At 46.6% G+C, this 25,873-nt stretch overlaps 1 long non-coding RNA gene across 1 annotated transcript; it reads right to left on the bottom strand.

The window, feature by feature from the left end:
* Window positions 1-20,574: 20,574 nt before the first annotated feature.
* LOC147913877 (uncharacterized) lies at window positions 20,575-22,444 on the bottom strand. The gene is made up of 3 exons (XR_015556008.1): window positions 22,268-22,444; window positions 21,803-22,005; window positions 20,575-20,860 (listed from the first exon to the last, which is right to left on the bottom strand). It is a non-coding gene; the product is annotated as an uncharacterized LOC147913877 (long non-coding RNA).
* Window positions 22,445-25,873: the final 3,429 nt, after the last annotated feature.

Below are 25,873 nucleotides of genomic sequence, written 5' to 3'. Positions count from 1 at the left end.
CCCATGGGACCCTCTCAGGCTCTGTCTCACCCTCCAGCTGAACCCACTTGTTTAGAGCTGGTGTCTCTGCTGGTGCTCAGTTGCTCAGCCCCTGCCTTCCACTTTCTGCCTAGATCCTTGGAACTGATGCGCCTCTTGACACTTGTGCTTAGTTATGGGTCCAACACTGCCCCCAGACACTGTCCCTTAGCTCACCCTCCGCTCCCACACAGGCTGGTCCCACCCACTCCCGCATCTGGAATTTTTAGCACCAGTAGGTGACCAAGATTGTCCAGAAGGTTCATCTGACTTGCCCATTCTGAGCACCAAAATCTCAACTCAATAAACCACGTAAGGGAATCTAATCCACTTTGAGAGATTCTTTAACTTGGATTCCTAAACTTTAGCTATTAACGTGGAATTTTATGCCTATAAGAAAAAAAGGTCACTGAAAATTATTGACCCTGTGTTTTGGAATGAGAACTGTACTAAGTTAATTTAAGCATAACCATATACATCATGGATACTATGCGGGGGCTTCTCACGGTGCTTCTAGCTCCTCCCCATCAAGGAAGCAACGAGAACCCTTAACCAGGATGATGAGAGAGCGGCCTCTGTTAGAGCCGTCATGCGTCCTTTTTCTTTCACCCCTGTACTGAGCCCTGTACTGCAGATTCTCCGCCGTGTGGCTTGGCATTCTCACACTTGTCATTTTGCACTAGGCTGCCATCCTGATGGGACCCCTTATGACCAAGTTCTCATCAACTCGCAAGGCTGAAGTTCCTTTCAAGTAGAACTTTACCGGAGGCCCCAACTGCCTCTCACATGCCCCTTAAAACTCTGGCTGACTGCTGTAACTCATCCACTCAACAAATACATTACACTGGGTTCCTTTTTCTGGCCTCTTTTTAAGCCCTGGGATGGCTTTCCTGTGTGTTGGCTTCTCTGACACATATCTGGTTTGGACTAGATGTTCTCGTATTCTTGCCATCTTCTGGGCCATGTCTCAAAGGGTTTTGTGAGTGCTAAATGAGATCACATAATATGTGCCTGGCATATAGTAGGTGCCATAAACTTTAGGTGTCATTATTATTATTATTGCCTCATGTTTGTGCCACCCCCTTAAGACCTAGCACACAATAGTTACCTCCGCAAATATATTTCAATGATTTCCAAGAAAAGACCCCCAGTTTCTCATTATCTTCTCCTTCTGCTCCTCCAGAGTAAAGTAAAAACATCAAATGACTTCCCAAAACCGATAACATGGCATTTTTATCCTACACAGTTAAGGAAAACCGCCTGCCAAGTTGATGCAATGCCTTCGTGTGCACACAAAGTTCATTTTCAATTTCTTCTTTGATGTTGGGTCTTGACGTACAGCAAGCAGAGAAACACAACAGGAAGCGGAATAATAAATAAACAGTTGCAAAACCGAGGAAAAAACATCCTGTGCTGATGGAAATCAGATCATCAATGGCATTCTCGAGCACAGTGGGGAAGCAGCCTGACTGAGAAGTCCTCAGAGACTCAGAACCCTCTGCCCAAGAAGCCATAATCGTGAAGCCTAGCTGCATATATACCCCATTCTCAAGGCATCTGCCATGGGTCAGCTCCCCCCGGCACTCCAGGCCCCGTCACCAACTCTCAGACCCCCTCCTGCCCTTTGGATCCTGGTTCCCCACCATCATGGCATAACTCATCATCCAGGCCTAGGTCTTTGGGGGCCACCTCTGAGGCTGGCCAATATCCAGACAGAGAAGCCCATTCATGGGCTGGCGAATCAATTCCTGAGCCCAAGCCATGTAGACCCAGGACCACAAGCGAGGGGGCCTCTACAGGCAGCCACAGGCATTTTTTTCAAGCAGCTTGGCCCCCAAGGCCTGCATAAACATATTTGCCACCGTCAGATTGGGAAATTATAAAACAGCTCTGCAAATGTTAAATCATATTGCATTAGAAATATAATACATGAACTTCATTGAAAATAATAACATATGATAATGTTAGATTAAACCCTACGAAGTTGTCATTTTAGTAGGTCGAAAGTGGTTGAATATTGGCTATTTCAAATGGTTCAATCCAGTGGTAATAGCTGATATTCACTGGGTACTTGTCATGTGCTCTGTGCTTTACATGCAACAACTCTTTGAGGGAGAGCTATTACCTTTGTTTTACAGATGAGGAAACTGAATCTTAAAGAGGTGAAGTGACTTGTCCAAGGTCAGGCAGCTAGAAGTGTGTTCCTATTGTGTTTAAGTACTATGCTGTAATTCCTTCTGCTTATCTGTTAAGGCCTGCACTTCCAACCATCTTTTCCTCTGCCCTCTGGAGCCACCCGTTCCCATGCCTGCACCCTAGATTTGGTCATGACCAATAACTGACCACCGTTCACATCATGCTCTCAGAAACAGGAGCCCCTCGCCCTTGACCACTACCCTCCCTGTTTACAGCACACTCACTCTAAGCGTCCCACTCCAATACTTTTTCATTCAATTAAATTATTCAATCACTATCAATTTTTCCCCCTTCTTCAGACTCTCTCATGTGTTCATTTCCCTCCTCACCCAGCTGAAGAGTCCATATCCAATTCTGACAAGCACTCCGTGGCATTTATCTTCAGTTCTCTTTCCCCTTTCACCCTACAAAGTACACACCTAGCAAACCTCTAAGCCAACTGATACCCGGATCGCTTTACAGACAGGATGCTCGTTCTGGGGATGCCAAATGCCCATGCCCTCTAAAGATCCAGTCAGTACACAGAGATGTAGCTCTGTTATTACTCGCCAAGATAGAATGCCTCAGACATTCTGGAGATATTTCCATATGAGTGTTGAAATCAAATCAGAAGTTTCTAGTATTCTACAAATAAAAGAGGGAAAAACCAAGAGAAATACTCCTTCCATTTTATTTTGAAAAATATCAAACACATAGAAAAGTTAAAAAAAATAGCATAATTGAGAAGCATATATGCTTCTCCTAGATTTACCAGTCATTAACATTGTGCCACATTTGCTTTCTTTCTCTATATATACGTATATGTAGATATATATATGCATACACATATATATATTTATTTTGTCAATCCATTTGAAAGTAAGTTGCCGACATCAAGACACACATATATGCACATATACACACACACATATACTTAACACACACACACGAGCGCGCGCGCACGCACACACACACACATGAGTATTAAAGAATTCCAGGCAGGCATCTCTGACTCTCCAGGCTAGGTGCTCAGTGCAATCCTAAACATCCACTCTCATGACAAACACCGTTCAGGCCCCAGGAAAAAGGAAACGTGTCTCCACGTCTCTTGCCCATGTCATCAAAACAAAAGATAAGTGTGTCCAGATGCTGGGAAGGACTATGGGTCGTGTCCCTGTTGATTTTGGAGACAGACCCCATTTCTGTGAGTGGGGAGGAATTGCGTGATTGGGTGAGAGGAAAGATAGATATATTGACTTGCCAATTCTTCCTCTCAGATAGCAAGAATGTGACAGATTCTTGCATAACGAGGTATAATTTTCCAGAAGTACAAACGTCCATTTTCCTGCTTCTTTTTATGTTACAATCTGTGCTTCTGGAGGTGCTCGCAAATTAGCACATTCCCAAACAGTTGCTCATAACAGCTGAGGAATATTTTTCAATATTGAATAATTTATATTACTTACAAATTTGTATAACACGGGTCTAGGCAAAACACACATGAAGCGTGAGATGGATTTTTCACATTGCCAGTTATGCTGGAATTGCAAAGGATTGTACACGTATTAAAATATTTAATAAGGGGGCCAGCCCGGTGGCACAAGCCATTAAGTGCACGCGCCACGCTGCGGCGGCCCAGGGTTCACCGGTTCAGATCCCGGGCGCGCACCGACGCACCGCTTGGCAAGCCATGCTGTGGCAGTGTCCCATATAAAGTAGAGGAAGATGGGCATGAATGTTAGCCCAGGGCCAGTCTTCCTCAGCAAAAAAAGAGGAGGATTGGTAGATGTTAGCACAGGGCTGGTCTTCCTCACAAAAAAAAATTATATATATTTACTTAATTTTAAAATAGTAAATTCTGTTTTATTTGAGTAATTCTGATTTAAATTTTATATTTATTAGTTATAATTTGCATTTTGTCATTTAATAAAAGATAACGTTAAATATTTTGGAAGAAAAATCATGATTAGAAATCATGAACAATTTTTAATTTTCTGTCTTTTACATTTTTATGAAACTATATTCACATTGTGTATCCTTTGAATTCAATTACATTTTATTTTTTAGTACTTTAGCTCATTACTGTCAATAGAAAATATTGTGTAATAATCTTGATTCTAGCAATATAATCAGTGATTTTGCTGAAATGAAGGAATAAAAATATTTTTTGAAACAAATACATAGCAATTTAAGAAGTTGGGGTTTATATACTGTATTACACAGTCAGACATTGACAGCCCATCATCAGAACACCGAGACATGCTTTATAATAATTAAATTTCTTTTTTTCTTCAATATTTGCCAACTTTTAATCAGATAGAAATTATAGCTTTATAGATTATTTGTTTTGTCATTGTACAGTATATTTGCAAAGGTAGGATAGAATATGTTTATTTAGTGGTTCATTAGTTTGGTTTACAACTTTTAAATGTTTAGACATATGGTACGTGGGTTTCTAATCTTTTGCTGATCCACGGCCTCTATTTATAATCTCATTCTAGGTCCTGCAAATGTTAGGACAGGCCTGCAAACACACACCTTGAGACAGAGACACTTATCTCATTTATATAAGATGTGAGTGGAAAAACAAATAAATCTTAGCAAGCTGAAAATCAAATTAGTTTATAACAATGTTCTCCAGGACGTAGTAGAGAAACTTGGAAGGCAAAGTGGTTTAATTGTAGGTAAACTGTTAATTTAATAAAATACATTTACAAAAACAAATAATCTTAACAAATGCCACAAAGGCAGTCGATAAAATCTGATATTTATTCCCAATTTAAATTTCTGAAACATTTTAGAAAATTAGAAAGAGTAGAACATCTAACTTAATCTCACATTTCATGGTGAAATAACACAGATATTGCCAAAAATTGGGGCAAGAAAAGGATGCCAGGGAATATTTTCATTAGTGCCCATTGTTCTTGAATTCCCTTCCAATGCAGTTCTGTATAAAGTAGAAATAAGAGCTATAATTTCTGGAGGAAGAGATGATATCAGGTTATTTTTAAACAGTATTGATATATCAAGAAAACCCATGAGAATCATCTGAAAATCTATTAAAAAATAACGAGAGTTCAATAATATGGCCATATTTAAGATAAACATGCCAAAGTCAATAACTTTTTTTATATGCCAGCAATAACAGATGAGAAAACATAAAAAGAAAAAGAGATTTCTTCCATAGTAACAATAAAAAACATAAAATCTCTAAGAATGACCCTAAAAAGATAATGGAAGGATCCATATGAATAAAAATATAAAACTTTACTGAGAGTTATAAAAGAAGGCTGAAGAAAATTGAGAGAACATGTGCCTGAATGGGAAAACACAATGGGGAAAAGATGTCAGTTCAACCCAAATTAAATAAAGATTTAATGCACTAACAGTCCAACCAACAGAAGTTTTTCATAACTTGACAGAAGTGATTATAAAGTTACTCTTTTTAAAAATTAGAAGAGCTAATAGAATTTTTTAAAAGAAGGGAAAAATACAGTCTTGAAGCTTCCAGTTATTAAAACATATTATCAATCTACATTAATTAAAACAGTGTGGAACTGATGTCATAACAGATTCATCCGAGAAAAAAAAAAAAGTTTGTCTGCGGCTGTTTAATCATGTTGTCCCTCCCCACTTCCCCAATTCCAATTGCTGCTAATCTCCTAAATCATCTTTAGCACCAATTCACCAAAAATGCAATCCACACATGTCCCCAAGATACTCCTTGATTTGTAATTTTATTATAAAATAAGTATAATATATATTATACATTTCTAAATATATATACATATATACAAATATATATACATATATTGGGAAATGCAAAAACATTAATCTTTATATGTTACATATACATATAGTCCTTTGTCATTTTTTGGCAAAAAGTTTGCATCTTTTTTAATCTTTTATTTTTATTTATAGCACATTGCAATGCACAGAAATTTTAAATTTCTAGGTAGACAAATCTATTGGTCTTTTACATCGTAATTTCTTCCATTATCTTTAGGCTAAAAAATCCTTCTCAATTTAATCTACAATAAATGTGGCATTTTGAAGTGGAGGGAAGGATGAATTTTTCAATTAATATTGTTGGGATAACATGATAACTATGCAGACAAAATTAATTTTGACCACTTCCTTGTTCTTTATGTAAATATATTCCAGATGGACCAACAACTTAAGTGTAAAAAATTAAATTGAAAAAAATGTACAGAGAAAGAAAAGAACTAAGAAAGAAACAGATCTAAAATATAAGACAAATTTGTTTGCATTTATGGTCTGGGTGTGTGTATAGGTGTGTTTCCCTAGGCATGATCCTAAATTCAAAACCTGTGAAAGAAAATATGATCAATTTAACTATGTAAAATTTCAATATTCAACATGGCAAAGGTACCATGAAGTCACATGACAAGTGACAAAATGGAAAAACACAGCTTCAGGACATATGTATATATAATATTTATATATAATTATAACTATATATATAAGTACGTATAATTTGTATATAATCTTCTATAATTGTTAATACATTATTTAATCAAATAATTTAAGAGTTTAATTAATATTATCAATTAATTAATTATTAAGAAACAGAATGAGACCCAACAGTGAAGTCAAAACAGAACATGGAAGTTCACAGAAGGGAAAATACTGATGGCATTTAGATATACAGCGTCCTAATAAGAGAAGTTGGTGAAATCTACAACTTGATACCATATTCCTTGATCTGGTTGACAAAGACCTGATGAGATACATAGGCAATACACTGTGTTGGTGTGGTGTATTGGTGGGCCAATATGTGGTCCAAGGTATAGGGAAACAGGCATCTGCAGAAATTTTTGGTCAGTGTGTAAATTGATACAATCCTTGTGGGAATTTGTTCTAAGAAAACCGATAAGACAAGTATCACACACACACATGGATATTCATTGCAGCCCTGTTTTAATGGCAAAAGACTAGAAGCAAGGTCACCAGAGACTGATTAAATACGTTATGATCCAGCCATGTGTACAGGAGTCCAATTTTTCCCTTTATCTCCTTAGGGTTCCCTTAGGGTTCTTTTTGGCTGGGCCTGAGAAGTAAATAAGACAGATCAACAGGAGAAAAGCATACAAACTTATTTAACACAAGTTTTACGTGACACGAGAGCCTTCATAAGGAATGAACACCCCAAAGAAATGGGGAAACCTACTTACTTTTATGTTAGGTTGAACAAACAGAGGCAACTATGGAAAAGTGACTAAAGTCTGAACTCCTTCACATTTAGCAGAGTATTACACTGCTGTTAAAATGGAAGACGCAGGCCATCACTCTCCAATGCCAGCACTGCCTCCAGCTCACGGCACTCCAGCCAAAGAAGAAGTGGGGTCAGTAAGCGGGTCTCTATTCCACGCCTCTTACAAAGCAGGTGGCTTCCTGGCTACAGAACCTACCTGGTTGCCTTTTGAAGACATCAAGCTTGTGCTATCCAAGCCACAGGGTTAGCAATTATGCCAAAAGACACAGAGCTAGCGTGCCACATTCGTGGAGTCATGCTTAAGACCTCACTAAGATGGGAAACATTTCGTTCTCAAAAAAAAAAAAAAACTCTCTTCCTGTTATTGGTAGTTCTGAATATTCGATTTGTTTTCCCTATGGGATCAGAAGGTACCTGAGTATATGATTGCAAGTGGAAAAATACAGGTCAGAAATCAGGTACTGACAGGTTTTCCATTTTCATTTGTGTGTGAATTTTCAACATAAATGCAGGGACATAAAGACTTGCATTCTGACTAATGCAAGTCAGAATGTTTCAGGGAACAAAAGTTTCAGCAGTTCAACATTATCACAGATAAACTCATTAAAGAGTTCCAGACAATGCCAGCATTTGGATTTATAAAAGACAAGTACATTTTCTTGTTGACGGCTACTAAATAGTGTTTGTAGCATTTTTATCACGCAATAGATTCCATCATTCACTATACTTTTCTGAGTTGTCCCGAATGCAAGTCCATGTTTTTAATGTTGTCTGTCTTCTGTGCTCTTCCTGAAAGTTTGCTATTAAAATATATTAAATGCTATTAAAAAAAGAAAGAAACAGATCAAAAGATTCTAAGAAATGATAAATTGCTATGTGAAAAATGTGAGCTGCAGAACAGCGTGTGTTATGTGCCTCCATATTTTTTTAAATACATATAACATCTTTAAAGATAACAAAAAACTGGCAATAATTGTTAAAATGATGACCCTCTGGGTAAGGGGCTGGGGAGGACATGCAGAGGGATGGGGGGAGGATGATTAGAAACTTCTCGGTGACGTGCATGGGTGCCCATTGAATTGCTTACTGCATGTCAACTACTCAAATAAATACATATGAAATGTCTTCCCCTCTGAGATCAAATAAATAATCATTTATATTTTCTTCCAACCTTTTACATTTTGTACTTGTTTTTACCTTTAGGTCTAATTCAGTTGGCACTTATCTTGGAAACTGGTAGAAGACATTGCTTTTCCAACTCTGAGTCCTGGGGTCCTATAGAGTTATAGACTGGGGGGGAGCTCCAAGCAGGAGGTAGGGAGAGGAGGGGGATGGCTCAGCCCCATCTTCACCTGGATTATAATCAGGACCCCTCCTTGATTTTGCAGTTGGCATATACTGGTGGAGATGTGCTGTTAGCAGTTGGAAGTAATGGTCTGGAACTCAGAGGAGGGATGAGGTCTGGCGATGCAAAGTTTAGTAATTTCAGAGAAAAAAGAAGATGTCAATATTCTTGTAGTCATGCTACCTGACAAAGCAGGAAGGGAGGGAGGGAGGGAGGAGGGAAGAGAGAAGGAGGGAGAGAGGAGGAAAACCAAAAAACTAAGCCATCAACTTTTGAATATCTGACTCAGCCTTAAGAAGAAACAAAAGGGAAAGCATCAGGAAACATTTTAGAAGTCCACAAATGCAATGGCCTTGGGTCTAGAAAGACCCTGCCTGAAGCAGGGAGGATGACACACACGTGACCGAGAACCTACTCCCAGGACATCAGGTGGAAAACTCATGGCAGGAAGATTGAATTCCGGGGCCACTGAGGCTGATGGTACAGGAAAGCTGAAAATCTATTGGGCTTGGGATGGCTTATTCCTTCGCCCTTCGGTCTGCTGAACTCCTACTGTGCGCCAGGATTGTCCTAGGAGCCGAGAATACCGCAGGGAGCACACGGCCAAATGTCTTGCCTGGATGGTGCTTCCATTCTAGCGAGGAGGCAGGCGACAAACAACAGTGTATTTGTGAGATACACAGCGTACCAGATGGAGAAGAGTGCTGTGCAGAAACCATAGCACTGGGGCAGTGGGGAGGGTTGGGGTATGTGGGGCGTGGAAGGGGGTGCTCAGAGAAGGTCTCACTGAGAAAGCAACATTTGAGCCAAGACCTGGGAGCATTCTGTGGAGAACCGGGGACAGACCAGACAGGCAGGGGCAAACCCAGGGAAGGGGACTTGTGCAGGGGACCCGGCATGCTGGAGGAAAACAAGGAGATGAATTCAGAAAGGAAGCCTGGCAGTTTCACTGGTGACTTCTCTGCTGGGACTGGGACTGGACCGGACAGGACATGTGACGTCCAGCTTTGGGACTCACATTTTGATAAGGACAAATCGATGCCCAAGGCCTTTTGGGGGTGCCCACTGAGGCAGGACGACACCCACAGAAGGTCTTGGGAGGCAATGGTCTCCTGGGCAGGATTACCTTGTGCATACCCCCTAATGCCAACAGCCCGTCACTGCTGGAAAGAGCTGCTTCCTAAAACCTGAGCTCACCAGAAGTGTCAGTTTCCTAAATGTGCTGATCCTCAAGTTTTAGGAAGTCCAAGTTTGAAGGGCAATACACAAGATAAAAAAAAAAAAGAACACAATTGGTCAGATCCAGCCCCAAAGAGACTGAAGAATGTGTGTGTCCTACGGCCATATACAGAGCTCTAGGACAGCTGTAAAAGAGCCATCTAGTGGCTATAGTCTGGTGATGGTCACTTTATCACACAGGGAGTGAGAGCCCGGCCCCACCGAATGACTTTTCCAGTTTGTCTCCCCACAGAGGCCAGGGAGGGATCACTGAATCTCAACACTTGTGTTTCTCACACCCAGGCTGGGGCTGTACCATTGCTGTCAAGATGGCACGTGGTTCTCCAGTCTCTCTTCTCTGCTAAGATGTCTCCCTGACGTACCGTAAATTAGGGTGGGACAGTCTGACGCAGGCTGAGCCACCTCTACAGCTAGCACCAGACTGTGAGGTCCAGGAGGGGAAGGCAGACAGAACTGGCTCTGCCCTTTATTTGCCGTTGGACCTCAACTCTTAATTGAGACCAAAGACCTCAGTAGTTAACCTCCCTGGGCTTCTGGCTTCTCATCCATAAATTAGGGACCAGGTGTCTTGCTTCCTGGGATTCAGGGGTTAGTCACAGTGTCCTTCTCAAAGACAAAGACTAGGCCTTGCTCATCTGCAGTTCCTCAGAGCCTCACGCAGTGCCTTTGGGTTAAGCATCATCCCGTTGAAGACCTCCACTGAAATGCAAATGCATAAAGGTCCCTACAATTTCGTGTAAGTTAATGTATTAATATTTTTGTGTCATCCCAAAGGAGCAGAGAATGAGGGGAGCCACCAGCTAACATAGCTCAGAAAAGGCACGGGTGGTATCAGTTATAATCCATGCCAAGAGTCCTGTTCTGGATCCCCTGGAAACCCTTGGAAAATAGGGGAAATAAAACTGTGTTGATAGCCCTAGGTGAATGGTCACTAACGGGCACGTGGAGTCAGGAAACCAGAGTCGAAGTCAAGGCTCTGTGTTTCCTGGTCATAAGATCTCGAGCAAATTCCTTGACCTCTCTGACCCCCAGTATCCTCATCTGTAGAATGGGAAGAAAATTAACTGCTCCCGTAAGTCCCACATATTGACTGGGAGTGTCAAGTGAGATGATGTGTAAGATCGCTTGATAATGACAAACATGGGTGGAGGTGACAGCCATGGTATAGCCAGAGGGTGAGCAGGACAAGCCGTCGTGGCCCCTGACCTCCACGCACAGGATGTTAAAATGTGACTCTGCCTCAAGTTTCGAATGAAACCCCAGAAGCCAGTATCAAAACAATAGATGTCAGATATCCCCACGCTTCAAGGTGAGAATCTAGGCTACCTGTGTGGGATTCACAGAGAAGGTCAAGGAAAACCTGTTTGGGTAACTCTCAGCCAGATACCCAATATCCAGGTTGAAAGGATAGGGACGGAGAGCGGATTTCTTGGTGAGAGCTGCTGGACGCTGGGGTGCTCCCCCGCCCGGTGGAGGAACAGTCCTTCCCTCTTACCTCAAGCCCTGGGAGGGCATCTCGGGGGACCCTTGGAGAGTGCGTGTCCCTTGTGTATGTGGGTGCGGAGCTGGTGGGGGTCAGCCTCCTGCCTGAGGAAGCCTGAAGACAGGAGGCCGAGCTACCAGCCTGGAGTGAGAGAGTGGAGGTGTTGGGGAGAAGGAAGAGGGACTGGGCGGTACTTCCACTGAGGCAGGGCAAGGACGTGGGAGGCTGTTCCCCCATAAACGAAGTAAACCCCCTGAGGGAGCAGGCTTGTGGTCAACTTGGAAGGGACTCTGCCCAGAGGGCACCTGGAGGGGCCGCAGGACAGGTGGGCTGACAGAGCCCAGAGGCCGAGGGTAAAGGCAAGAGACGCACCCGGAAGCAGGAGAGGGGCAGCTGGAGGTTCCTAGTGGGGGAATCGCTAAGAACCCCGCAGAGGCACCTGGCGAGAAGGATGCTCAGTGAACATCACCGAGCCCAGATCGCCACTGCTCCCTCAAGGAGAGCCTTTCCACACCTCGCCTCTCCCCACTCCCTCCCTCCAGCCTGGAGCACCAGGAAGGACACCTGGTGAGGCCCCGTGGCTGAGGTGCTGGCGGAAGAAAGATGGACGAAGCCACCCAGGCCCACCCACCACCCTGGGCCTCCCGGCTCAAGTCTGCAGGCAGGGCGGGGAGAAGTTTACCTTTGGGTGGAATTCCTTGTTTTCATTATTACACTGGACTGAACAAAGGAATTGCTTTTTTAGCTAGAAGTAGACAGAGGATATTTTATTATTCAGGCGTGACCAGAAAAGCTATGGGATGGAACTTGCCCAAGACAGCATCCGGGGGGAGAGAAAGGGGTGGACCATCACTGAGGCCACAGAGGCAAGGGGAGGAAAATCCAGAAGCTTTAGGATAGAACCCTAGGCATTCCTACCTGCTCCAAGTGTGCATATCTGTGTATAGAAGTGCTTAAATGTGCAGAGGTGTGGAGGGCAGGGGGCAGGGTAGTGAAGGGGAGCTACCACTTTATTGTTCTAGGTACTTCTTCATTTGGGGGATACTTTTTGCAATGAATATGTAGGCAAGGATCACTTGAAGGATTACAGAACAAATTATATCTATATGTGTGTATACACACCCCCCACACACACACATACCTGTTTGCCCCCTTGTAGGCCAATCTTTGTTCTTCGGCCCTGACCCCCACTTGCAGATATAAGTGGCTTCTGGAATCGTTCCATAAACATTTGCATCATCGACCCAAATTCCGGCCTGCCATGGCCCAAGCGGGGAGGGAGGGCTGAGGGAGATGGAAACTCGGAGAGGAACGAAGGAGAGACAGAGCGGGCTGGGAGAGGTCCACATGCCTCCTTTTTCTCCTTTTATATAAACACTGTCATTTGCCATTAAACGTGAAGATGACATTGATTAGAGAAACCGCACATCAGCTTAGTGGAACAGACTCTCAGCTCATTACACAAATATCCAAGGCCTCACTTTTAATTACTCGTTTGGTGCCAAATTAACTCCCAGTCTGCCGACAGCACGGCCTTTCTCATGGAGAGGTCAGAACGAATCAAGAGGAGACCATATGAGTCCAAGTCTGTCACCCACTCCCTGACTCTTTGCTGGGAAAGTATGTTTAGCCAGAAAAGCGGGTCACCGCTCCATGGAGAAGCCATTATTGAGCCGGGAAACAGCCTCACTTCCTGTTGGGTTCTTTTCCTTTGGTTTCAACCTCAAGTGTTATTCTGGGTGGAAAGACCTCCTAGAATGCTTTTTCTGTGGGGACTGGGAACAGCATCAGCCTGGCGAGTGTGGGCTGACTTAGAAGCCTCAGGTTTCAGACCGATAAGGGCTTCCATCAGAGAATGTCCCCATGGCCTCTCTGGGTGGCTGGATGATGAAGACACCAGTCACCAACTATCTTACTGATTTCAGCACTCACTAAATGACGTGCATCACTCATTCCTCATCTTCAGCCGTGGTTATCAGATAATATCGTAGTTATCATCAAACATCTCGCAGGGATGGGCAGAACTAGGCCTGTATCAGGAGCGATACGCGTGGTTCTGCTGCATTAACAATCAACCCCAAAATCTCAGTGGTTGATCAGGAAAACGTGCTCATTTGGCACATCCTCTGAGGTCAGCTGAGGGGTCTGGCTCCAGATTTCCCCCCTCTGTGGCCCCCATCTCAAATGTCGCTAGTCACCATTGTAGAGGGACAGAGAGCTCTGAAGAGTCTCTGACCAGCGATTAAATCTTTCACCCAGGAGTGACCCAGGTTGCGTCCACTCACACCAATTGGCCAGAACTAGTCACCTGACCTACCCAGCTGCATGGGGCCAGGAAATTCAGTCACATCCCTGGGTGGTGGAGAGATATGTGTTCTGATGAGCAGCAGAAGATTCTACAGCACGGCATGTCCCACCTAAAGGGCAGCATGCTTGCACCTTTGAACCTTGATTTCATTTTGGTTAATACGATTGTGAGTATTTATGCATCCTTCTTTTGGCTGACTGTGAGCTCCTCAAGGGCCGAAAGCCTGACCCAGTCTTCTCTATAGCAGCAAATCCTTACATTGATCTGGGAGCTGGTAGCAGAGGCTGAAAATTCATCAAGCTGTGCACTCTATATTTCAATAAAAAGTTAATTAAAAACAGTTGGGGGCCGGCCCAGTGGCGCAAGCGGTTAAGTGCACGTGCTCCGCTGCGGCGGCCCGGGGTTCACCAGTTTGGATCCCGGGCGCGCACCGACGCACATCTTGGCAAGTCGTGCTGTGGCAGCATCCCATATAAAGTGGAGGAAGATGGGCACGGCTGTTCGCCCAGGGCCAGTCTTCCTCAGCAAAAAGAGGAGGATTGGCAGATGTTAGCTCAGGGCCGATCTTCCTCACAACAAAAACAGTAAAGACTCACACACTCCAGCAGGGTAAAAACTCTCTTATCTCAGAGTCTCAGAACTTGCGAATGGTCCTACTCATTCCTCATCTCAACCTCTTAGGGGATCAGGAAGCTGGTCCTCAGTCTGACAGCTGTCAGTCAAGGGAGCAGGACCATACCAGCCTCCGCCCTCATCCATTGCCCATGGGGTCTCTCTGCTTTCCAGCTGAGGCCACACAAAGGCATCGAGTGGGTTAAATGTGCAACTAGGCAGCACAAGCCTCTCAGATACACACAGTCCATTAGCTGGAAACCTGCACGAGGAGACACCGTCTGTCTCCCAGCCTGTGCTCTCGGGACCTGGCAAACATCTCACCCTTCCTGGATGACTTTTCCAGGGTCAGCCTATTATGAACGAATCCTGACTAATTCGGTCACCCTCTCATTTCTCAAGTATGATTTGTGGCTTAATTGCAGCAGGAAAAAAAATAATGAAAAGTGCACAGCCCGGGCCATATCCATAATTCATAACCGCAATAAAACCCTTGACGTGCTGTCGTGACTTATGGCAGTCTGAGGGGCGTGCACCCTGGGGCCAGTAGAGGGCCCAGATGTTTCCGTTACAGAACATTTTAGAGTTCACAGGCTGGAGGATCCTGGCTTCCCAACTATTACAGCAAGGCTTGGCCTTGGTTGGATTCAAAAGCCAGAGCCTGGCTCAGGGTCCTGGGGTCCAAGAGGGCTCGTGCTCAGGCTACCCCGGAAACCAAAGTGTGTCAGAGGCTCAGAGGTTGCAGCCAGTATCTTGGAGACAACTTCAAAGCATCTCAAGCCTACGGAAGCCCCTCATCATGCAGGAGGCTGGCTTGCACTGGCCCCAAGAGAGCCTAAGGATGATCTATCAGTTAGGTGGTTAGGTTGTGAATAACAGAAAACCCAGGTCCAATAGCTTAAACCATAAAGGGAATTGGTTCACATAACTGGAAAGTCCAAAGATTGCTCAAGCTTCAGGTGAGGCTTGATCCAGAGGCTCAAATGATGTTACCAGGGAGAAGGCATCTTCCATCGTTTCTCTCTGCCTTCCACCTCAGGCTCCACAGTGGCCCACTGGCAGTCCCAGGATTTCTCCCTCAAGAAGCAAAAGGGCTGCACCAATTCCAGACCTCACAGCCTCAGGGGAAGAAAGATTGTCTGCTTTCCCAAGAATTGAACAAAGACTCCAACTCTTACTGGCATTCATTGGCTCAGGTGTCCATTCTTGAACCAATTAGCATTTGAGGGATGGGGAGGAAGACAGAACATACTGATTCACTTGAGCCCAGTGGATAACTGAAGTTCAACTCCACGTCCTCCATACATTTGAAGAAGAGAGAAGGGTAGTTCCCAAAGGGGAGGCTTGTTTTACCAAAAGAATCGGAAATGGATACGCTGGGCAGGCAAAGGGCTGACGTCCGCTATAGAGCAAGGATGGACAAGTGAGGTCGGGGACCAAGTCCAGCCCAACGCTTGCTTTTATAAATAAAGTTTTATTGGTGCACAGCCCCGCTCGTTCTTTGACATATCGCCTGAGGCTGCTTTCACACCACAGTGGCAGGTAAGTAATTACAACAGAGTCCGTCTGGCCCACAAAGCCTAAAAAAGTTACTGTCTAACCCTTTACAGAAAATGTTCGCTGACCCTTGCCATAGAGGAAACGTCTTTTTGATGGGGGCCTTCTCAGACGATGGCTAAACACCATTGGTGGACACTTCCAGTGTCCAGGCACCTTGAGATCATAGTTGGCACCTGCTCCTGCCTTCTGCCCACACTCTGGCAACCAAGCTGGGGTCAAGAGAGCCAGGATGCGAGGAGAGGTGGTGCAGGGCACAAGCTGAGCACGGCCAGGTCAGGGGAGGGGCACCTGGTTCAAGACGCACTGCCCGCTGGCCACGTGACTTTGGGCAGGTCACACACTTTTACCAGCCAGGTGGATGTGATGGCCCTGAGGATCTCACATCTGATGGGCCATGTCCTTCTGGAGAATGCCATGAGGAAGACCTTTTCCCCTCCCCTTCCCCAAATCTGCCTGCAGGAGGGGGAACCCATCAGAAGGGGGCGCTAAGAGGCACCATCTCTGCATGGCCAGAGGAAGCAGGAATGCCAGCACCCTGAACCCCTGGGGTCATCCTGTTTATCTGACCCTTAGTTACCAGCTGTGATGGTAATTACCTGCTGGAATAATTCTCTTGCCTCCCTTTCAGTTGTGTTCATCCTTTATTGGCAGATCAGAAGTCTCTCCCCAACCCCAGTAGTCTGGAATGCTGGGCTCTGGCAGGATGAAATGGCTGATGCCCATTACCAAGATTGTCTTCACGATCATGATCACGTGTGTGCTCATTGGTCTCTGTGTTTGGACTAGTGCATGCATGAGGCTGTAGACAGAGGAAGATGCACACGAGCCTAAGCTGTGAGGCGTTAAAGAGCACATACATTTAGCTCTAGAATCTCTTATTGCATTCTAAGTAACTGAGTTCTTGCCTTTTACACTTGCAGTTAAGAGATGGTGGCTGAGTTACACAGATTTCTTCTCTGTAGGCAGAAAAGCATGTCCCCACAAGCACACACACCACAAAAATACCATCCGCATCCTCTCGCATGTCTGGGTACACACAGCAACATATAAGAGGCCTTGCATCTACCTGCACCCACATGTGCACACACACGTGTATACCCCATGCAAGTGCATGCACGGATTTGTGCAGACAGGCGTGCACAGGCAGCCCCCTGACGATGCCTCACACACATCCATTGTATGCTCAAGAGGCTGGCACTAGTGCCTGTGTGTGCCAGGGCCGCATGTGACCTTTAAGAGGCCCTAAGCACCGAAAAGTTCATGGAACCTCTCTGCTCCCGGAATTTAAAAGAAAAGATTATTTTTTTGAAATGTCAGAAAATGTACGTGTTGTGCTCAAAATAAAGCAGGTTCTTTTTGAATTTTTCTGATTATAACTTTATTTATTTCCCATGCATGCACTTATCTGGTTGTTCATTTATTCATTTACCCATTTATTCATATATTTCAGTGCCCCTGCTTTGCTGGAGTGTATGTGCATAATTCCGCCTTCCGGATGACCCAGCGGTGATGCGCACACACATTCACACAGCTGCACATCCCAACAATAAGCGAGTACTCATGAATGGTCTCACCAGAGTGCTCCACGCGTGCACGGGGGCTCACAAATTCCAAGAAGGAATCTGGCACTGGCCCCTTCACGGTCAGATGCAGTCAGCACTTCCATAGGACACTTCTTCTCCCACCTGCTGTTTTGGCCACTGTGGGTCCTGAGCTCAGCAGGAAACCTCAGAATACCAGCCCTGAGACCTCGGAGGTGGGAAGGAGTCTGGTCCACAGGATAGACAAAGGTAAGGGGTGAGCTGAGTGGGGCCAGTGAGGGAAGGAGGACACACTCCACATTAGCTGGACTGGCTGGGGGATGGGGATGGCCCAGGGTGGCCAATGGATCCAGACAGGGGCCAAGACTGTGCTCTGGGCGTCTGGGGGATGACCAACATATGCCAGCCCTGACCCCCTCCAAATTATGAGATCGCCCAACCCTAGACTCAGACTCGAGTCCAACTCAGGAATTCTGTTTATAGCTTTAAAAGCTGCTGGGTTTGGGGCTGCTGCTTTGGTCTGAGGTACGGCCTGGGCTTCTGGATTTATAAAACCCAGATTTTACAATTTGGATTTATAAAGTTTTGGCAGCCTCCTTGCTGTGGGGACAAGTTCAGAGTTAAGAGCCTTTCTCCCCAGCACCGTGGCTCCAAATTCCCAGAATGGTGAAAGCAAGCTCAGGCAGAACCCTACCACCATTATTACAGTTCTTGCTGCCCACCTCTCTGGACGTCCCCTTCTAACAAGACCTGCCTCCTCCAGAAAGCCTGCCATGACTGCTCCAGCCCGCACATCCCTCTCCCAAGTCTGAGCACCCAGAGCCCCAAGCGTGGAGGGCTTGCATCCAAGCCTTGCCCCCACAGAGTCTCCACCCCGTCAAGTTGGAGGCTGCAGGATGGGGCTGAGAGAGCACAGGGCTGGGGTCCGGCAGATGCTGTACTGATGTGTGACCCTGGGCAGGCCTCTGCTTTTCAGAGCCTGCTTGCTCAGCCACAAGGCACGGGGGACTGCGGCTGCATGAGATACAGCTGAAAGAATTTGTAGAACATGCGAGCACCTTGCCTGGCACACAGAAGGGGTCCATCATGGGGTCTCCACCCTCGAGCAGGGTGCCTGGTGGGCAGGGCCGACTTCTCCCTTGGCCACAGCTGGCCCAGTGCCTAGAGCCCACCGTACCTCATAGGGAGCCACAAAAATGTCTTCATTTCTTTTAAAATCAGAAGAAAAAACTGAATATCATCCAGTCTGGATTATATTTTTCTTCATATCAATGCCATTGTGAAATATAATTTTAAAATTTTTTATGGAGGAAGGGGCCTCCAAAGCCATACTGCACCCCACCGAGGGCTCTAAGCACCCCCTCCCTTTCAGCTGTAGTGCTGGTGATGGGCATTCTGAAGGGGGATCAAGCTCACTTCCCACCAGACCTGTCCTAGCCAGTCTGCTGTCAGGCCAAAAGGGCCAGCCTGTGGGAGAGCTCTCGCCTGAGGGTTCCAAGGGCCCTGGGGATGAAGGTCACCTGCAGCTCCTTGTGGCACGGGAGGTGAAGTGGCTCAGCGCACTGGCTCTGCAGTCAGACAGAGCAGGGCATGGTCACGGCTCACCACTTACAGCCATTAGGCCCTGTCTGAGCCTCAGTCTCCACATCTGTGAAATGGCAATGACCATACCCATCTTCCAGGGCTGTGTGAGGACAGAATGAGTTCCCACTTGGCTCCTGGCCCCTGGGGATGCTCAGCCACACAGGGGAGCCCCTCCCCATCCCCAAGCTGAGGCCCAGAAACCCCAGAGGGTGTCTCTGTTTCCACTTCCCCACCAGCACTCAGTAGGCGCTCCATGAATGCCCACACACAGAATCTTCCTGAAGCACATATTGAACCTGACAGCTTCCAAAACGCTTTGCATTTTACAAAGCACAGATACACATATTATTTGTGCTTCCTCACCACAAGCCCTGAGATAAGCAATCTTTTTTAAAGATGATTTTTCTGATTACAAAGATTTAAAACACAGCAATGCATACAAAGAAGGAAAAATTACCCATAATCCCACTCTCCAGAAGCAACTATCTTTATTAACATGTTGGCACATTTCCTTCTGCTACCTCGGCTACTTTTTAACTTTTTACTGAAGTATAACATCCAAAAAATGTGTCAAGTACATGTCTTAGTCCATTCGGGCTGCTCTAACAGAACAGCATAGACCGGGTGGCTTACAGACAACAGAAGTTTATTTCTCACAGTTCTGGAGGCTGGAAGTCCAAGATCAGGGTGCCAACCCAGAGGGTTCTGCTGAAGACCCTCTTCCAAGTTGCAGAAGGCTATTCTCTTGTTGCGTCCTCACAAGGTGGAAAGAGAATGAGGGATCTCTCTGGGGTCCCTTTTATTAGGGCACGAATCCCATTCATGGGGGCTCTCCCCTCATGACCTAATCACCTCCCAAAGGCCCCACATCCTAACACTGTCACTTTGGGGATTAGGTTTTGACATGAATTTGGGGGGGACATAGTCAACCCATAAGAGCATATAATCTTAAGTGTACAGCTTGCTAAATGTTTGTATGAAAGTAGCCACTAGCTAGATCAAGATATAGAGTCCAGTCATGTGTCGCTTAACGATGGGGAGACATTCTGAGAAATGCATCGTCAGGCGATTTCATCGTTGTGCACACATCTTAGAGTTATAGAAACCTAGATGGTATAGTCCACTACACAGCTAGGTGATACGGTACTAATCTTCTGGGACCACCGTCGTATACGGGGTCCATTGTTGACCTAAACATCATTATTCAGCTCATGACTGCAGCGTGCCCACAGGCTCCTCCTCCCCACCCCACCCCTGGCCTGAGAGCTGCTGTTCTAACGTCTATTACCATAGATGAGTGTGGCTGGTTTCAGAATTTTATAGGCATGAAATCACTTGTATCTCACTTCTTTTGCTCAACTTGATGACTGTGAGGCCTTCGTGATGTAGCCTGTACCTGGGTTTGTGCTTTTTCATGCACATTATGAATTGATCCATTCTACTGCTTTTTTTTTTTTTAAAGATTTTATTTATTTATTTTTCCCCCAAAGCCCCAGTAGATAGTTGTATGTCGTAGTTGCACATCCATTCTAGTTGCTGCATGTGGGACGCGGCCTCAGCATGGCCGGAGAAGCGGTGCGTCGGTGCTCGCCCGGGATCCGAACCCGGGCCGCCAGCAGCAGAGCGAGCACACTTCACCGCCAAGCCACGGGGTCGGCCCCATGATCCATTCTACTGCTGATGGACGTTTAGGCTCTTTCTAGTTTGGGGCTACTATGAAGAAAGCTGCTATGAACATTCTTGCCTTTTGGTGGATTTCCTACAATTAATACATTTTAATAATAATAAATATATTACATACTGTATATTATATATTGTATTTTACATTATACTTCACATAATAAATGTATTAAATAATATTAATGAAAACTAACACAACTGTTATAATATTAGATGAAATCTTGGCTTTATATCCCATATTCTCATGTAAGGTTACAAGGTGAGGATGTCCCCACGTCATTAAGGTCCCTCCAAAGTCACTGTGCTTAAAGGCTGTATAAAATCCTGATTTTATCTTCCTATTTTATAGATAAGAACACTGAGCCTCAGAGAGGTGGCAGTGAAGCCACAGCTCAATGACCCCTGGGCTCCTTCCCCTCATTAGAGTTTCAATGGGAGGAAGAAAACAGCATAAAATATAACCACCACCCAACCAGCCAGGAAAAAGGACTCCAGAGAAATGAAACGTCTGAGACAGACGGAAGGCGCTTTGCCGGCTGGCTTATACAAATAGGAAGCAGGAAGAACTGGGATCGTCCCGGACTGGCCGCGGGTCTGGGGCGAGATGGGGAGGTGCCTCGGCGGCACGATTTCAGGGGCGCGCGCCCCGCCGCGCCCACCACTAGGCGGCGCCAGAGCAGCGCCTATGACCCGGCCGCCCGGCGGGGCTGGGAGCCGCAGGACCGGCCCATGGAACCGACTCCGGGCCTCCACCAAGACTGCTGGAAAAGACCAGATAGGCGAAGGCTCTGGCAAAGGATTAGAAGCTTTTCAAAGGACACCCTCCATCCTGCCTCCGCATCCTAAAGTATCCTAAGTTACTCAAGTTCCTGGAGCTTCCCTGACCTCTGTCAGCCAGGAAGGAGAATGGAATGTCACACAAAGCAGGATAAGGGGCGATTCCTCGATGTCCCGTCCCACCCTTTGGGGCCACAGATGTAGAACTTTCCAACCAGGCAGGACCTGGAGCCCAGCCCCTCACCTTTGCAGCTGAGTTCAGAGCAGGCCACCGGCGAGCCTGAGGCCACACAGCCATCACGGGTCAGTGGTCTTCTCCCGGCTCCTCTGCATCCTGCTGCCTCCCCGGGGGGGCAGACAGAGAGGCAGCCAGTCCCCCGGAGGTCTCCGTCTGCACCCGCCCCACCTCTCCTGCTGGGAAACATTTTTCAGAATAACGGGAGTCTCCTGCCGTATAAAAGAAGGAACTTTTCAAGTTGCTCTTCTAGACACATTTATGCGGTGGGTTGAAAGAAAACACTAAAAAAGGCTTGAAGACAAAAGCCACATGGATGTCAGAAGCGCATGTGGGGCGTCTCCACAAGGCAAGCTGCGAAATCATCCGCTCGGAGGGGGCTCCGAGACCATCTGGTCCCGCAATTCATTGTGCAGACGGGAGACCCCAGAGCTGCAACCCCCCGGGGCCACACAGCAAAGAGAGGTCACTTACCTCCAGCCGGCGAAACTCCCGCCTCAGGGGGTCTCCCCAGCCCCGGCTCCGCGCTCTGGGGGCTGCAGAGACGTCTTGAACCATCCATCACCTACGGGAAGTCGAGAGACAAAATCGGGGAAAATGGAGGACGGAAGCTAACCGGGCAGCAAGAGACAGACCCTCCTCCGCCTGCCAGAGGAGGCCGCATTCCAGAAGGGACGGCCGCCATTCTGGTCCATCCCTCCGCCTGGGGTCAGATCCCTTCTCATGTGGGGATGATGAACCAATGGCTGACATGAACACCTGTGTGTGTGAACCCTGATTATACAATAATTATTACTATTATTGGCATCATTAATATCACTATTGTTAACTCTCAAGCACCCTGGCCCCTGCCAGCCATCTGACGCATCACTTTTGGTCCCACAGTAACTCTGCAAAGGCGCATATTGTCCTCGCCATGCTTAGAGGGAAAAGAGTGGGGAGGCGGAGGGACCTGCCCAGCCCCCGACAGCTAAGAACAGAGGAGGCTGGTGTCAGATCCAACCGCAGTGGCTTCCTGAGCAAGAGTGACCCTGGCTGTTCACACTGGAAGGAGATGTAGTGATTGCCTCTCGTGGAAGCTTCTGGATGAGATCGGCAAGAGCAACCATGCACATACGTGCACAAAATACAGTGGAAATCCTAAATATCATAATTCTGGTTCCAGCACCCAGTCCTTCTCACTAAAGCACTGGCGGAGACTTCAGTCAGAGGGAGAAATGCTTCCAACGCCTCCATTTGAGTCGGGCCAAATTCTCTCTCTGTCTCCTCCTTTGGATTCCGCGAGCCCACTTTTCTCTGGCCCCTGCCATCCACATCCCTCTCTGCTATCCAATTGAGGGGGCACATCTTGAATGGCTGAAAATTCTCCATCTCTTCTGGCACAATTGCTCAAGGAATGCCAATGTGGCCCCTGGGCTGGCCTTCTCTCGATGGCTCTCCACGCTGGGTCTGCCTGTCTGTCTTTCCACTGGTCTGCATGATCCTTGAGTGGCACCTTTGCCACTCAATAGTGGGCCTAGGAAATAGGGCCTAGGAAATAGGGGAGGCATCATCTAAGTTATGATTTCAAGCTTAGACAATATCCTTCCTACATTTTTCTAGAATCCCCAATACCACAAGTTGCTAGATATTCATGAATACTCCTAGACTCTGAGCCATGGGTCTCCTAATTGAGGAGACTATGTCACAGCTCACTAAAGCGGAACCACACTTCATACTAGACATGAAAACAAATTCCAAATGGAACAAATATGTATCTACAAAAAAAGAAAAGAAACAGACTCTAAAAATGTTAGAAGAGGGGCTGGCCCAGCGGTGCAAGCAGTTAAGTGCGCACACTCCACTGCGACGGCCTGGAGTTTGCTGGTTCGGATCCCAGGCGCGCACTGACGCACTGCTTGTTAAGCCATGCTGCGGCGGCGTCCCATATAAAGTGGCGGAAGGTGGGCACGGATGTTAGCCCAGGGCCAGTCTTCCTCAGCAAAAAAAGAGGAGGATTGGCAGATGTTAGCACAGGGCTGATCTTCCTCACTAAATAAATAAATAAATAAATAAATAAATAAATAAATAAATAAATAAGTTAGAAGAAAGCATAGCATTTTTATATATAATTCCAGAATGGGGAAGTCCATTCTCTAAGCATGACACAAAACTCAAACACTGTAAAAGGAAATATTGTTAAATTCTCATTAGTAAATTTTTAAAACTGCAAGGGGAAAATTCAATTAAAATCAAAAAGCAAGCAACAAACAGGGGGAGAATATTTGCAACTCATATCACAGATAAAGAGACACTTTCCTTGATATTTAAAGACCTACAAATCAATAAGACCAAAAGCTCAATAGAAAAAATGGGGCATGATCCGTCTGGGTTCAAATCCTAGCTCCGCCAGTTACTAGCTGTGTGTCCTTAAGCAAGTTACGCAGCCACTCTGGACCTTGATTTTAGTGTCTAAAAGGATCTGGGCCTCATGGGGTTGTTGTGAAGAGTGAACACATGAATTTTCCCCAGAATTGCCACTGTTGACTTGTCTGCCTCCTCGGAGACTAGTTGCTCCTTGGGGTCAGAGGCTGGACTCAGCACAGACCCTCCTGTCGCGCAGCTGTGTTTGCCAAATCAGAGCCCATCTGCCCTGAACTTGCCAGGAGCGGCAAGATAGGTCATGATAAAGGATCCAATCCCTGTTCTTTTGGCCTAAAACTCGGCGGTACCTGGAGCACTGATAATCCTGTGAAGGTCCCCATTGTGCATCCAGGTTAGAAGGAAAGAGAAAAACACACCGAGGACTTCGAACGGCAAACGCAGGCCTCGGCCGAAGGAACGTTATAGCTACACGGGCCCTGGGTGGAAGTTAAAATTCATAGACTGTTAATTAGCATGTGGAACAGGAAGTTTCTAAATAGCTTTGCAGCGAGGCAATCGGCAGGCTGAGGGCCAGCGCTTAAAAGCCTGCTTTAGATGAGGGAGAGGGAAAAAAGGGAAGACAAACTAAAACCAAGGCCTTTCTGCTTCTTTTTACATCACAGCAACCCAAACACTCGTTCCTGCTGGGACCTCCTCTGAAAGGAAAGCCGCCTGTCCTGGGGTGGGCTGCAAAAGACAGGGGGCTGCGGGAACCGGGGGTAGAGGAGCGTGGTGTGTGTGCGTGTGTGTGTGCGTGTGCGTGTGTGTGGTGTGTGTGACCACCTTCACAGGTCGCAGAATGCTTTTCCTGACTTCTTGTAAAGCCACAACTGCTTCTTTGACGAGCCCGGCTTCAGTGTCAGCTGTCACGGTGCGGTGACATGGTGAGATAAGATGACGATGGCCTTGTTTCAATGAAACGGATGCCTTTGGCATGAAGCTAACATTTCTGGGGATCTTGGGTCCCAAATTTGCACCTCAGTGGCCCCCCTCCCTCCCTGGGCCTCAGTTTCTCCCTCGACAGAGGGAGGCTCAGGCCTCACAGCCTCCTGAGGCCCTGCAGCTGCCCAGGTGGGACATGCCCCGTTCTCCATGGGGCGCACTGCTCTCCAATGCCGACTCTAGTCCGGAGGGCGGCAGTGCCCAGGCGGCCCCCGCCCAAGACAAGCCGTGCTCAGTGAGTCTTTTTCCCTGATGTTCGTGCCAGCCGCTGCCCTTTGGTCCTCCCGACACTGCCGCGGCCTGCTCACGGACCAGGCCAGCCCACTACCCAGTGCTCACCTCGGGTTAACCGCCCTCGGTGTTTGCAACAGGACGCTTGGGCATCTGAGCTCGCTCCACTTGGAGAGTCATCGCAGAAACGTCTGCCTGCTCTCAATGACGAGTATGTGCAGAGCACGACTATCCCGTATTTCAGCCTGTGGGCTAGAATCATGCCACCAAGTGTCCAAGAAGTGACACTTTGGTCGAGTGTCAGAGATTCGGACAGGCCATGAAGCAGTTTCAAGTCTCTTCCAGCCACTCAAGGCCCAGCCAGTGGACGCTGCCTCCAGGAAGCCTTCCCTGACTTTACTAGCCTTCTTCAGTCCCTGCAAGCTCCTTCTGACCAGTACTGGCTGATGGTCTACACCACACCAGGCACTTTGGAGAGCTGGGAGACCTGTGAAATTTCCCTCT

This window comes from Ceratotherium simum, chromosome 24 (assembly GCF_057802395.1).
Source record: "Ceratotherium simum simum isolate JZ-2026a chromosome 24, ASM5780239v1, whole genome shotgun sequence".
Taxonomy (NCBI): domain Eukaryota; kingdom Metazoa; phylum Chordata; class Mammalia; order Perissodactyla; family Rhinocerotidae; genus Ceratotherium; species Ceratotherium simum.
This window is presented reverse-complemented; position numbering and strand designations above follow the sequence as displayed.